The sequence below is a fragment of the Phyllostomus discolor genome, chromosome 7 (assembly GCF_004126475.2).
Source record: "Phyllostomus discolor isolate MPI-MPIP mPhyDis1 chromosome 7, mPhyDis1.pri.v3, whole genome shotgun sequence".
NCBI lineage: Eukaryota > Metazoa > Chordata > Mammalia > Chiroptera > Phyllostomidae > Phyllostomus > Phyllostomus discolor.
In genome coordinates, this window is record NC_040909.2 from 40,049,768 (window position 1) to 40,065,739 (window position 15,972).

General features: G+C 38.1%; 1 protein-coding gene and 1 long non-coding RNA gene across 4 annotated transcripts in view; both read left to right on the plus strand.

Moving 5' to 3' along the window:
• The window catches only part of VGLL4 (vestigial like family member 4), a 151,858-nt gene that overhangs the window by 24,599 nt on the left and 111,287 nt on the right, over positions 1-15,972 (plus strand). The window lies entirely within an intron of this gene.
• On the plus strand, positions 1,477-13,112 carry LOC118501628. The gene is made up of 4 exons (XR_004904263.1): positions 1,477-1,489; positions 2,057-2,067; positions 4,631-4,635; positions 11,986-13,112. It is a non-coding gene; the product is annotated as an uncharacterized LOC118501628 (long non-coding RNA).

The following is a 15,972-nucleotide window of genomic DNA, read 5'->3' on the forward strand; positions in this document are numbered from 1 at the left end:
GCTAGTTTCTGCAGGATTCTTCTTCAAAGCACTCAGCAAAATCCATCTACTATTTTTTTTAAAATTACTAGTACTCTTACAATGTATATTTTAGTCCAAACACCGTATTGAGAAGTCTCTGCTAAGCCACCAAATTTCTGCATTCAGAGGAAATTTGTATGCTCTTTTCCAAGATTTTTAGTTTTTAAAACATTTTCAAGTAAACTGGTATTTGCTTAATAAAGCTACTCACCTCTGTAGCATCCAAAAAAAAAAAAGAAATCCATGCTTTCCTTTAATACACATAAAAGTGCTATGAGCTATTTTAATATCCTTTACAATTTAGTTTAAAATACCAGTCAAGAAACTTTGGATGAAATATTTGCTTTTTTTCATTTGATGATACATATCTTTGTGGATGTCCGCTTTGCCTCTCAGCATGTTCTCTCCATTCTCTCTTCCCCTCTCTGCATCTAAAGAATCACTGCCCTAGTCAGCGTCTTGTCCAGTACAAGCAACCATTCTTTGTTGGATGTGTCTTCTAAACTCATGTGAAAGTCGCTGTCTTCTCCACCCATCTGGCTCCTTAAGTGTCCGTCCTGTAAGATGGTACGTTCAGACCTACCATTGATTGTTGCATGTGGTCAAATTTAGTGTGTTGTACCTAAGACTACCACCAGCTGTGATTTTTGTCCCAGAGTTCTTGGGTCTGAAGGGGGTAGGGCAGACTGGTGACAAGTGCATGAAGTGGCGCAGTGTAAAACTGTGGGGAGCAGTGGGAACCCTGGAGATCGGAAGGCCTCTACTCCTTTACCAAGAGGCAGCCACACTTGGCCCTGGCCAGTGTTGTCAGAGCTGGCTCATGGGAGCTGACTCTGTGCGTCTCTTCCCAACTCGGAACTTCACACAGGGGTTTAAAGTCCTTCATTGTGGGGTATTTGTAACATGGCAGAAGCTACAGATCAGATCAGGGCTTTTTTGTTTTTTCCTCCTGATAGAGCCCGTTGCTACCATTTGCAGGCATATCTTCCTTTCTTATGCTTTGCTTGGTTGTGTTTCACAGGTGTTGCATCTTTTACAAATTGAAGGCAAGCTCCTTCACTAGCAAAATATTAGTCATTTTATTGTACCTGCGATATCTCTGAGGCATACCTGTATCATGTCACTGGTTCCAACTGACTGCTTTTAAATGGGAATATTGGGCTGGATTTGTCAAGTATTCTGAATTTTCATGTGAGCCAAACAGTAGTTCCTTTGCCAAGATTGGAGCTATAAGTATTATCTACTACATGCTTTCTGGTATAGTCTCAATACTTCTATTAAAACAACCTAAAATAACTGTAGGTTTTTTTTTAATGCAACCTATATTGGCTTCTCTTCTCTCCCCCATTGTAGCTATTCTACAGCAAGTCTTTAAGAATTGAAAAAGGTGCATCTCCTAGTACCTGTTGTTATCTGAATGTGGAAATTATTTTGGATATGTGTATTTTTTCCCATTCAGGTTTTTTTTGTTAAAACACAAAGGCCACATCTTTCCTTTTCTTTTTTGCTTTCTTAAAGATTTATGTTATACACTCATGAGATACTTGTTGCCTTGGCATTTGATGTGGATATTGAATCTAGTTTGAAAAATCAAACTTGTTACATCCTTTGTGGCTTTAGATTTATTGTAACTGCCTTTTTATTGGATCACACTCTTGATTCCTTGTAAATGAAAAGAATATATCTTCCTATTTGAAATCTGGAGAAATTAACGTTTATATCAGACTTTCTCATCAGACTTTATGTATATGTGTTTTTTCTCCCTCCGACAAATATTGATTACATGTCACTTTTTTCATGGGACTTAGCCTTGTTTAACTAGGCTTTAGTCATTTTTTTAAATGAATTAGACAAGGGATGAAACTTCAGTCTTCTCACCCCTTGCTTATTTTTTTGTTCACCAATAAACAAGGAGTGAGAAGAATGAATTTTCATTTTCTTAGCAAAGTGCTAGTTGATGGTACTTTGAGTAAAACAGTTTAAATTACAAAGGAACATATCATTTAGAATTCAGGAGGACAAACTATTTTTGGAGTAAAATGGCAAGTCTGAACAAGTGCTTTTAGCTGCCCTCTTACCAAAAAATCCTTCAAAATAACAAAATATAGCCATTAAAAGAATTTGTAATACTCCTGGAAAACTAGAAAAGATGCCTATCTTCAGTAGACCTAAAGTTAGGAAGAATTTCTAGAAAAGTAAAAACCGATGGGATTACACTGACAAAACGAAAACAAAAAGAAAAAAGCATAACCCAAAACACAGGTGCAAAAGAAAACAGAAGTAAAATCAGAGTTTACAGTGACTAACAACTACAGACAGGAAGGAGCCCTGGAGCAAAAGTCAGGAAATTGAAGTATTCCACTTACAACAATGAGCCCCTGGTTAAGAACTAAGATCTGTGCTGTCAAAAAAGTGAACATCTGTCTTGAAAGCATTCCTCATGAACGTTTAGGGATCTGAGAGAGCAGCAGAGTAGAGTTCAAGGTCACCACAGACACCCCCAACAAAAAAGGTGCTGGGGAAAGCAGTGGGCAGTATCTACTGAAGTCCTTTGCCACTAGAGGAAAGACTTTATTTTAGCAGGTTTGTGTGTTTTTCTTTCAACCTGCCTTTCTGCTTGCTTCCCACTTACATACCCGAAACTCAGCAAACCCCATCACTGCATACCTTCGATACTCTTCTGTACAACCTGTATTTGACCCTACCCAAGGAAAGTCCCGGTGCCAGAGAGGAAGCATGCTTTAGTTGCCCTTATTGATTGACCCAGTCTTTTATTCTTTTTTTTTAAAGATTTTATTTTTAGAGAGAAGGGAAGCGGGGAGAAAGAGAGGGGGAGAAGCATCAGTGTATGGTTGCCTCTCATGGGTCCCCCACTGGGGACCTGGCCTGCAACTCAGGCATGTGCCCTGACTGGGAATCAAACTGGCAACCATTTTCTTCGCAGGCCTGTGCTCAATCCACTGAGCCACACCAACCAGGGTCCAGTCTTTTATTCTTAAGTATGAATGAATATTGAAGGGTCATCAGACCATTGAGGAAAACAGGATGAAAGAAAAGACCCAAAGTAGTAAGCAGGCATTGGGGAATATAAAAGCTAAAAAACATGTTAGCTGGTTTCTTCTGAGAATTGAGATAGTGAATATATTGAATAAAAGTAGCCTGCTATGAAAAAAGATCACTTAAACAACAAACTGCATGGAAGTTTAAAATATGATCATTGAACTTAAAATATTAAATAGGTTGGTTTGAGAATCGACTGGATGTGATTAAAGATAAATTGAGCAATCTGGAAGAAAGGCAACAGAGTTTGTGCGTACACTGGGAAATCAGGAGGTAATACAGATTGACTACAGGATCTTAAATGTCATCACCGGTGGAGGTTCCTGTGGGATGAGGGCAAGAAAGTATTGAGAAGAAGATTCATTTATTGGAAAGATAAGAAATGTATGAGTCAAATGAACAGCCAAAATAATAATAACAGTAAGCAAAGAAAAAATTGATCTCTGCTTTTATCCTTATACAGTAGACCAAGGGTGTCAAACTCATTTTCACCAGGGGCCACATCAGCCTCGAGGTTGCCTTCAGAGGGCGGAATGATTTTTTAGGACTGTATAAATGTAACTACTCTTTAACTAGGGGCAAGGAGCTTGGCACTGCTGCTGGGTAGAAACAAGGTGCTGGGTGGATTGAAAAAAGTGGAGGGCTGGATTTGGCCCATAGGCCTTGTGTTTGCCATCAGTGCAGTAGACCCTATCTTATCCACAGGGGATAATGGTGAGTTACGAGATGCCTAGCGAACATTGGGAACCAAAAATAGTACCTGAGTCTTCAATGTTAAGTTAGTTGGCATTGAACAATTTAGTGTAATTAGGAATGCTTCGATTTATTTGTTGTTATTAGAAAATCAGTCTTTCTTTAAGAAACAACCTTATAGAGATTTTTGTATTTCAGGGACATTTAGAGAAGCCAAATTAAGATCAGTGAACAATACAATAAAATGTGAGGGTAGCTCCTCTGTAGCTCCTGGGTTTGTGACAAAGAGCCCCACTGAAGAAATTTGATCTAGACTGGTTCTAATATAATTCTTCCTCTAGTGAAGGCAGTGAGGGGATTTACAAGATTTCATTCATTCAACAGGTATTATTGAGAGTCACATTTGTACAGAGAGCCTTGCTTAAGCTTTGAACAGAACACATTAAAATGTATAAGGCATAACTCTTAATATCTAGCAAGAGATAGACTTCAATATAGGCAATTGTATTAATTTTCAATTGCTGCTGTAACAGTTACCACAAACTTTACTGTCTCAAACAACATACCCATTTATTTTATTGTTCCATTGGTCTTAATTTGGCTTCTCTGAGTGTTCCTGAACTTAAGTGAATTTTTTAAAAGATTTTATTTATTTATTTTTAGAGAGGGGAAGAGAAGGAGAGAGAGAGAGAGAGAATCAATGTATGGTTGCCTCTCACACAGCCCCCACTGCGGACCTGGCCTGCAGCCAGGTGTGTGCCCTGACTGGGAATCGAACCTGTGATACTTTGGTTCACAGCCCACGCTCAATCCACTGAGCTACGCTAGCCAGGGGTGATTTTGTTTTGACTGGCAGGTTAGGTCTACTTTTCTACATTATTTCCCTTCTGTCAGAGCTTTAGAGGAATTTCAGAGATAAATTACAAGGAGCTACTTTGCCTTCATATGAGTATAGCATATTTTCTTAGTCTTTTTGTAGTAAATTGTAAGCTATTTTTTTCCCCAAAAATGGATCATTCTGGTCACCAGAGAGGTAGATAATTCAGTTTGAGGTCAGGCTCTGCTTGCCTATATCCATAACACCTAAATTTTTTTTTTGTAGTGTAAATATAAATTTTACAAGAAAAGGAAAGACTTAATATTTATCATAACTGAGTATATTCCATTAGCAGCATTTTACCCAAACACAGTAATTTACTCTTGATATTTGTTGAAAATCCAGCTGTTCTGATTGTAGAGGACTAGATGTTGATGACCTGTTTTCAAGAGTATGTAATTAAAATATAAAGGAATTGATAATTGCTCAAGTATGTGCATATTTAGAGAGTATGTTAAATTTTATTTTCATGTATGAATTTGATTATATTTCATTATATTGAACTTGAATTTCAGTTTAGACTTATAGCAGTCTCATGATTTGATATTTACATGTCATATGTGTGGTACAAATAATTTTATAAATAAGTTGCCCTAATATTAATAGCATGAGGGAATAAGCACAGTTAAAGCTTATCAATTAGAAGATAATCAGTTGAGGTTGAATGCATGTACACTTAACATGTTTTCTATGGGTGAGTGCATTAATTGTTTACATCGTGGGGGGGAGGGAAGGATTTAAAAAAATATTTAGTTTTCCACCTAATTTGAATATTAATGGTTAAACTTGGCTACTGACCTTCAAAATTTACATAACCACAATGCTGTGGGGTGAAAATTCGTAAGTTTAGAATCTAAACTTTGGCTGTGGAGAGTGGAATAGGATCTTTCTGTAGTAAGAATGAAAGTAGTTTTTTAAAAATTTTGTTTGTAAATGTAATCATATTTATGTGCTGTGCTATTTCCTAGTGAGGCCAATGAGCTACTGAACATTTTACAGCAGGATGTTGTGAAGTGCCAAAGGTTAGTTTTGGAATTTGATGTGTGTTATCTTACAGAAATAATCGATACACAAAATTTTATGTAAGGTTTTATAGTGGATGCTGCACCTCCTAGATCCCACCTGCTGCTGGTCATGTGCCAGCCTGTGGTTCTCAGCTGTTAGCTCTCAGCTGAAAGGAGTCTGGTTTTCCAGGTTTACACCCCTTCCTAGGTGCAGTCTGCATTCAGGGACTGGTGGATGAGGTGGTATAAAGGTCCAGCCAACCCTCTTGCCCTGACTGTGGAGGGATAGGCTGAGGCCCTGTTATGATGTCATCATAGTCTAACTTCTCTGTGTGCTCCCGCCTCCTTCCCTGCTCCTGCAGTGATCCGGAGAGCACTCTCCTACACACTTCCCTCCATGCTATCTCCATCTCAGTCTTTCTAGGGAACCTAACTTGCAGAAGACCTCTACTTTCATTAGAGCACTTCTGTGCAATTTAGGATTACTGGGGTGGATAGGACCTTGATTATCCCCTAGTTCAATCTTCTTGCTAATACTCAGGTGTCTCTATTTCATTACACTGTCAATCATTAAACACTTTGAGGAGTTAGAACAGTTTTATTATTATGTTGAAATATGTGTCCGTGCAACTTTTTCTCCTTGGACACACCTCTGTTCCCAGTAACTTAGAATGTCTCTTTTAGTCCTTGGAAGTGTTCCAGTTTCCATTCTTGGGATATTTGAAGGAAGTTCTATTTCCCCTAAATTTTCTCTGGTCCTATTGTAATGCCTCCTTTTCTCACTCACTTATTCTATGATGTGTTTTTTTTTAACCAGCTTTATTGAGGTATAATTGACAGATAATTGTATATATGTAAGGTGTACACTGTGATGGCTTGATAAAAATGTATATTATTAAATAATAACCACAATCTAAAAATTAATTAACACCCATTACCTACCTCATACATTTTTATTTGTTGTTTTTTCCTGAGAGAACAATTATGAATTACTCTCAGCAACTTTCACATATCCAGTACATTGTTATTAACTGTAGTTAGTCAGCCTGCTTTACATCAGATCCCCAGAACCTATTCATCTGTTAACTGAAAGTTTGTGCCCCTGGACCAGCATCTCTCTGTTTCTCTCCCCAGTCACTGGCAGTCACCTTTCTACTCTCTGTTTTTATGAGTTTGCCTTTTTTGATTTCACATATATATGTGAGATTGTACCGTATTTGTCTTTGTCTGGGTTATTTCACTTGGCAAAATGCCCTCTAGATTCATCCATGTTGTCTCAAATGGCAGGATTTCTTTCTTTTATGTATACAATAATATTTCATTATACACATATACACTCCATTTTTTTACTTACTCATCTGTTGACAGACACAGATTATTTCCATATCTTGGTTATTGTGAATAATGCTTCAATGAACATGGAATTGCAAATACCTCTTTGAGATGCTGTTTTCATTTCCTGTGTATATATACCCAGAAGTGGAACTGCTGGATCATATATGGCAGCTCTATTTGTAATTTTTTGAGGAAGCTCCATACTGTTTTCCACAGTGGCTGCACCAATTTACATCCCTACCAACAGTGCACAAGGGTTCTCTTTCCAACACATCCTTTCCAATACTTATTGTCTTGTCTTTTTGACAATAACTATTCTAACAGATGTGAGCATTGATTTTTGGATTTGCATTCCCTGAGGATTAGTGATGTGAGCACCTTTTCATATACTAATGTTGGACATTAGTGTGTCTTCTTTAGAAAAAAGTTTATGAAGGTTCTTTGCCTGTTTTTTGATCAGGTTATTTATTTTTCTATTGAGTTATGTGAATTCCTTACATATTTTGGATATTAAGCCTTTATCAAATATGTGGTTTGTGGGTTTTTTTGTATTTCATGGGTAAACTTTTTATTTTGTTTTTCTTTGCTGTGCAAAAATTTGATGTAGTCCTGCTTATTTTTGCTTTTGTTTCCTATACTTTTGGTGTCATATCCAAAATGTCATTTCCAAGACCAAAATCAAAGAGCTTACCCCATATGTTTTCTTTAGAAGTTTTACCATTTTAGATTTTATGTTTAAGTCTTTAATTGATTTTGAGTTGATTTTTGCCTATGGTATAAAACAAGGATTAAATTTCATTATTTTGCATGTTTTCCCAGTACCATTTATTAAAGGAACTAGCCTTTCCCCATTCTGTGCATTTGGTACACTTGCCATAGATTAGTTGACAGTGTATGTGTGTGTTTGTTTCTGGGCTCTTGATTCTGTTCCATTGTATCTTTTTATGCCAATACCATACTGTTTTGATTAGTATGGCTTTGTAATATAATTTGAAATCAAGGTGTATGATGATTCCAGCTTTGTTCTTCTTTCTCAAAATTGGTTTGACTATTTGGGATCTTTTGTGATTCCATATGAATTTTGAGATTTTTTTTTATATCAGTGAAAACTGCCATCACAATTTTGAGAATGATTGCAATGAATCCGTAGATTGCTTTGGATAGTATGGACATTTTAATGACATTAATTCTTCCAATCCATAAACACAAGAAATCTTTTCATTTATTTTTATCTGTTATTTATATCTTTAATTTCTTTTGTCACTGTCTTACAGTTTTCAGTGTAGAGATCTTTCCCCTCCTTGGTTAAATTTCTAAACCCATTTAAATTCTTAGTTGTGTTTCAAGTTGTCTTTAAAAAATTTTCTTTTAGCTATTTGAAAAGTTGTGTATTTGGGAATGCTTATGCTTAGATCAAAGAAAAGGGGGAATGCCCTGGCTGGTGTGGTTCAGTTGGTTGAACATTGTCCTATACACTGAAAGGTAGCAGTTTTGACTACTGGTCAAGGCACATACCTAGGCTGCAGGCTTGGTGCCAGTCGGGTGTGTATGAGAGACATTGGTCAATGTTTCTCTCTCACATTGATGTTTGTCTCCTTCTCTCTGTCCTTCCCTTCCCTTCCCTCTAAAATTAATGGGCATGTCCTCAGGTGAGGATAAAAAAAAAAAAGGGGGAAATAATTAGAATATGTTGTCTCCACTATATATTAAGATTGGTGCAACACTCGTCGTATTCCCTATATCTTTTTTATAGAAAGTTGTCGTTATTCCTCTTAAATGTGGTTCAGACCAGTCCTTTGTGATATTACTACATTTCCCATACCCGCTATTAGTTTTTATTTCCTTTTGGGACCTTTGCACCAGTTTCTCTCTCTACCTGAAATACTCTCCCAAATATGAATTGCTGACTTTTTCTTTATTTTTGGTCCTCAGCTTGAGTGATGGGACCACAGTATGGCTTTCATGAGCCTGTAGTACTTTTGCCTTTGTACACACCTCCCTTCATAAAAAAGTATTAAAAATTATGTTTTATGACTACTGATATAAAGATATACTAATATTATATATTAAAACATTTTCTTCAGTTGAACAGTTCATATTTTCCTTCTGATTTTGAAAACAATTAAACCACTTTCATGTGACCCCCAAAGTATTGAGGGCTGTAGGCACTGTGCCTGCCCGACAGCCTGAATGGCCATCCCTCCTCTGTCACATGATATTATGAAACATACCCTATTTACTGCTGTAATCTTAGTGTCTAGAGAAGAGTCAGGCTCATGAATAAATGAAGAAAGGAAGAGCCACTGGGCTCCACATGAAGAATTCTGCTCTGATCATACGAGACTTGGCCCTGGCTGGGTTGTGCAGTCGGTTGGAGCGTTGTCCTGAACACCAACACGGTTCCAGGTCTGATCCCTGGCCAGGGCACTGCAGGAGGCAACTGATCGATGTTTCTGTCTCACATCGATGTTTTTCCCTCTTCTAAAAACACAATCAACAGACATATCCTTGGGTGAAGATTTTTTAAAAATTAAAAATATATGATGTATTCTTAAAATGTTTTAAACCTTTATTAAGTTTTAAAAATATTCATAATACCTGCTCATTGAGGATAGTCTGATAAGTTCAGGAAAGTACGAAGGAAAAAAATCATAATCCCACTATCCATAGTATCTGTTTTGTTTTGTTATTTACCATTTCTCCATGCATACTTTCTTGTTTAATGCCATCACTGTTAGATGCTGGATACACTTTTTAATATATTTTTCCATGTCACATAATGTCCATATCTTTTAATGTTAGGAAATGTTCCCAAATACTTTAATGGTTGTATAATACGTCATCCAATGCATTGGTCAAAACAGATGCTGGATGCTCCTTTATTGTTAAATTTTAAAGTTATTTCTGATTTTTCCCTTTTATACCTAATGCTGCAGTGAATATCTTTTATTCAGTCAGCTTTTCCATCTCTTTCTTCTTTTAGGGTTATTTCCATATGTTGAGTTCCTAGGGGTGAATAATTAGCCCTAACAATGTGTCTGGGCTATTGTTACTACATCTATCTACATCTATTGTGTCTGTCCCTTTTTTTTTTTTTTTTAAACTGTTCTCTGGTGCCCTGGCTAGTGTGGCTCAGTGGATTGAGTGGTGGCCTGCAAACCAAAGGGTCACCGGTTCAATTCCCAGTCCGGGCACATGCCTGTTTGCGGGCCAGGTCTCCAATTGGGGGTGCACGAGAGGCAACCACACATTGATGTCCCCACCCCCCCCCCCCAAAAGGAAAAAAAAATCCTGTTCTCTGGCTCTTATCTTTATCAAATAAAGTTGAACTTTCGGTTAAATAACGGTTTGATAAGTGGAATTAATAGCTTACTATTTTCTATTTATTGCTTCACATGTCAGTTTATTATTTCCAAGTAGGTGAAAGTTCTTGAGCCTGGGATTCTATACTCTTAGTTCATAGTACCTACCTAGCAAAGTATAGAACTCATACCAGGTGCTTAGTTTTGGTTGAGTGGTTGAGAAGAAAGAATTTTAGAAGGGAAGCTAATGCTGGGGAGAATAGGACAGAACTTTATTGATATCAGATTACATTGTCACTCTAGATATAGGATTTTGGAATTTATTCCTTAAAGATTACTACTCATCAAGGCTGGAGGTGGGGCAGAGCACAGCCTCCTGTGTCCTGGGCTGAATTTGGGCACTGCCCACAGTGCTACCCTGCCAGGCCCAAGCGAAGGGTGCCGTTCTTGTGCTGTGGGGAAGCTGGTGGTTCTGAGCCTGCTGGGGATAGTGCTGGTGCTGTTGGTTGAGAGGCTCCTGGCACTCAGGAGTTGACTTAAAGCCTCCAGTGAGGTAGGATCTGTAGACCTTCTAAACTGCATCGAAGGTGGCACTGAGGATGGTGACATACTTCCCAGTGGTCTGGCTTTCTTTACTGTGGGTCTACAATGTCCAGTACTCCACAGTTTTGCACTAGATATGCCCGGAGGAATACTAGTGATGGATGTAAAAGACGAGAAAACCTGAGGACATTGAAATTAAGAATCAGTTGGGGGTTTAATTTGGCTTGTTTAATCCAAGTGGTGTCAACACTTTCATAGACGACAGCAGTTTACCTCTTGGTGGAAACCAACCAGAATTCAAGAATACGATGGAAAGTTTTAAATGTGAAGAAGATAATTCGTTTTTGTGTCTAGAAACAATGGAACATGGGCTTCTTCCAAGCGTGAGTGATACCATAGCTGTTGCATCTGCACACTTCTGTGCCACCAGTGACCACTGTTTCTCTGATCCTTTCTTACTTGAACTTACACTGAACAAATGTTGTTTACTATAGTCCAGAGGAAGGTAAAGTGGTGGCAGAAGGATTCAATTTGGCAAATGGTATCAATATTTCACCTGATAAAAAGTACACTTATGTTGCTAACATATAGGCTCATGAAATTCATATTTTGGAAAAACATCCTAATATGAATTTAACTCAACTGAAGGTACTCAAGTTCGATACATCGGTGGGTGATTTTCCTAATGATCCTTCTTAGGGGGATGTCTTGGTAGGCTGTCATCCTAATGGCCAGAAGCTCTTTATTTATGACCTGAACAATCCCCCCTCATCAGAGGTTCTTGGCATCCAGAATATTCTATAAGAGAAGCCTCCAGTGACTACAGTTTATGTCAACAACTGGTCTATACTCCAGGGAAGGTCTGTGGTCTCAGTATATGATAGGAAGCTGCTCATAGGCACTTCGTGTCACAGAGCCCTGAATTGTGAACTCGAAAGGGTGCTTTTTGGTATGCAAGCGTTCTAACTTCTCTTAACATTTAATTTTCTATAAATTGCTAATTTTGAGGGAACTTAACTAGCAAAGTCAAGCCAGAAATGTATGACTCATATAGTTAATTTTATTTCAGAAAGGAAAACCCCCTTCACTTCTTACAGAACCTTTAACATAAAAGGAAAATGAACAGTTTTTTAAATACCAAGTAAAGGAGAGAGAAGAAAGCTGCTTTTGGTGAAGTGAATACACTTCGCACAAAATAAACCTCACCTCTTCCTTTCAATGGCCAGAGCATGAATTCACTGAAATAGGGTAAATCTTGTTTCCTTAATATGTGAGTGACCTCTCTTCCAACAGTGCGGTCACTGTGATCGTTCAGAACTACTGACGGGCAGGTAACACGCTTGGGTGTTTTGTACTTACATCATTGTTTACTCTTAAAGAGTTGGAGTTACATTAAAGACTAACTAAAATCCAAAAAAAACCCCTATAAAGAACAATAACAACATTGATTTCGTGGGAGATGGGTTATCTCTGAGGGGGAGCAAAGCCCCAGCAGATGAGAACAAGGCCGGTGCTGAGCCCCGGGAAAGGACAGGGAGGACTGCTGCCATTTACTGAGTCCTGTTGTAATGATGTGAACTTTTCCACATTTAGTCCCCACGGCAATACCACACATCCACCCATCCCTTTACAAACACTTACTGAATGCTCGTGACATCAAATGACGTGCTAAGTAAGAGGTAGAGACTGTCATCTCCATTTGGCAGAGGCCAGGACTTTGCCTATCATCCCATTACTGTTTGATGGCAGAGATGGGATGGGAAACCTGACTTGCCTGTTGTTGAATTGATTTCCTTGTGCATATCCTTCCCATTGTGCTACCTCAAGTGTAGGCAAACAAAACACTGACTATTTGGAGTCAGTCATGCACTTTTCATTTAGAATTTTATTAAGAAACTTGGCATAAGTGCTGTAGATGAGAAAAAAGTGGTGAAATGGTATCCACTAAGCCTGTAGTGTCTTCCTGCTCCGCCCCCACCACTGCCCTGCTGGAATCAGTCTTGGTGTATTACGGGACCCCGTGTTTCAGTATAGTCTGCCTTGCATCCGACTTGGTATCCCTGTATCAGTCTGTCATCTTCCCCCACACATTGTGATCCTCCAGAGTGTCTGCATGCAGTATTTTAAGTAAAGTGATTTTTGAATTTTAAATTGAATGTTGTTATTCCTCTTAGTAGGTATGAATCTGGTAGTGTTTTGAAATACTTGATTATCATACTGCTGAGAAAAATAACACATGGTTGTAATAATAGGGATACTTAAAAATAAGATGGATTTTTTAAAGATTTATTTATTTATTTTCAGAGAGGGAAGGGAGGGGGGGGGAGAGAGAGAGAGAGAGAGAGAGAGAGAGAGAGAGAGAGAGAGAGAGAGAGAGACACATCAATGTGTGGTTGCTGAGGGTCATGGTCTGTGACCCAGGCATGTGCCCTGGCTGGGAATTGAACCTGCGACACTTTGGTTCGCGGCCTGCGCTCAATCCACTGAGCTACGCCAGCCAGGCATAAGATGGATTTTTTAAAAAATATTTTATTTATTTATTTGTTTTCAGAGAGAGGGGAAGGGAGGGAGAAAGAAAGGGAGAGAAACAGCAATGTGTGGTTGTCTGTCATGCACCCCTTGATGGGGACCTGGCCTGCAACCCAGGCATGTGCCCTGACTGGGAATCGGACCTGTGACCCTTTGGTTTGCAGGCCTGCACTCAGTCCACTGAGCCACACCAGCCAGAGAGGGCTAAGATTGTTTTTCTTAGCAACATCCCTTTGCTATGCTTTAAATAAATGAATATAATTGAAAATCTGTTTTATGAAAAAATTTCAGCATCAACAAATAGGGAGAATGTTATAATGGGCTCTCTTATACCCTTCCACTGGATTAAGATGATGTGTTGAGGGTCCCAGGTAAAGCAAAAGCAAGTTTAAAAGGAAAGGAACATGGTGACTGGGAGCAACATTCCTGCTGAAAGATAATTAGTATGTAGGTCAGAATTGGTACTGTGCTATCTCCGGAGTGAAAATATTAAGCATTTAGTTATGGATCAGTGATGTTTTATTTGGTGTGAGTCTTCAGGGGTTCTGTTGTGAGAACTGAGTCTGAACACAATGATTTCCATGAAGACAGCCCGTGGGATTAGTAATTTAAATTGTAAACCAATACAGTTACAACATTAAATGGAATTTAAAAAATCATTACCTGTGTATTCTCTTTTTGTCACATATGTCCTATTCATTATAGCACTTTTTAAAATTTGCAGTCTGCCCTTAAAAAAATTTAACAAGTCATATTCACACTCACTGATGGGAATATAAATTAGCAGACTGTTCATACTTACTAAGTTATTAGTTCTCCCAAGAATATAATCTGAGATTTGCACAGTGATGCTTATTGTGGCATCATAAAATATTGAAAACATCCTAAATATTTAACAATAAAACTATACAATTGATATGACACTAATTATGCTAAAAAAGTGTGTTGTCCTGTTGGGTTTAGCTGTGGTTTTTCTCTTAGTGCCAGGATGAAGAATGGTTTTTACTTGATATTTTTATTTGTTTAAAAAAAGCAATTAATTAGTTATATATAAAATTACCAAATGCTTTAACTAATTTCACAGGGCTCTTATGGAATTGATATAATGCAATTTACTTATTAGACATTCCCCTTTTATTAGATGGGTTGCTTATAACCGGTTATTGTAGATAGTGACTATTTTCTTGCCTTATAGTGTTTTCCCTCTCTAGTTATTTTTTATTTCCAGGAAGCAAATTCCTGGGTAAAACAATGTAGTTTCTTCAGTGCTTTTTATATAGCTTTCTAAAAGGTTTGTACCAATTTATTGTTACACAAAATAGTTACATTTATATCAGTTTCACTTACATGAGTATTGGATATTGGCCTTTTTCTTTTTCCAAGTTTTCTTTTTTCTGATTCAGTTGACAAACTATACTTCAGTTTCACACTCTTTTGTACTTTAATTATTAACTGAAAGGTGTGTTTAAATTACTTTTTAATTGCACAAATCTCTGGGGATTTTGAATTGCTCACAGTCCCTGGTCTGTCCAGAACCAGTAGTTACAGGTGGCAAACACAAGGCCTGTGGGCCGAATCCGGCCCTCCACCTTGTTTCATCCAGCCGGGCACCTTGTTCCTTCTACCCAGCGGCAGCGCCGAGCTCCTTGCCTCTAGTTAAGGAGTAGTTACATTTATACAGTCCTAAAATTACATTTGGCCCTTGGAAGGCAACCGTGAGGCTGATGTGGCCCCTGGTGAAAATGAGTTTGACACCCCTGGTTGTCCATTGGGTCTAGGACACACGTGAAAGTCCTGATACTCCTCTGAACTTGGTTTTGTGGATTCCTTCACCTTTCTCCTGTGTTCTGTGTCTCCTGTGTTTCTTTTTCAGATTTACCCTCTTATTTTTGCACAGTTTATTCTGAGAAAGAGCTTGTGGAAGATAAGTGTTTTGAGATATTGCAGAAGACACCTTTATTTTATATTCCCATTTGACTGATAATTTAACTGGTTATGGAACTCTCAGTTGGAAATTTGTAGCTTTAAACAACATCTCTGTTATTCCAGCAACCTCCAATTCGGGGCAACCACTGTTTTCCTGTTTTTATGAGTTTGGCTTTTTAAGGTTCCTTATATAGGTGAAACCCACATTTCTTTTGACAGCAGTTGTTACTTCCGAATACTATATTGTGTATCTGTACATCGTCTGTGTCCCTCACTGGAATGTAAGCTCTGTGTGGGCTAGGAACTTTTCTAGTTCACTGCTGAAGCCACAGCGTGTAGAACAGTGCATGGTCTGTGATAGGCTTTCAACCAGTATTTGTTTAACAGATGGAGTTCCACTGAGAACACTTATTTGGGCTTTCTCTGCTTTCTAAACCCCTCTTTTACTGTCACCTTTTGTATGTGATTGCAAGGCTGGTTGTTGAAATAGAAAAACATTGAGCTACTGATGGAGTTTGGACTAAATATATAATGTTTCAGAGCCCTGTTGCTTAGCCATTGCTCTGGCAATAACTTATTTATTTAACCTTTTCATATTGATATTTTTCTTAGTGGGACTAATACCTGCTTTGTCTGCTTCAAATGAGCTTCCTGTGAGATGATCTTGTGAAAGTATTTTAAA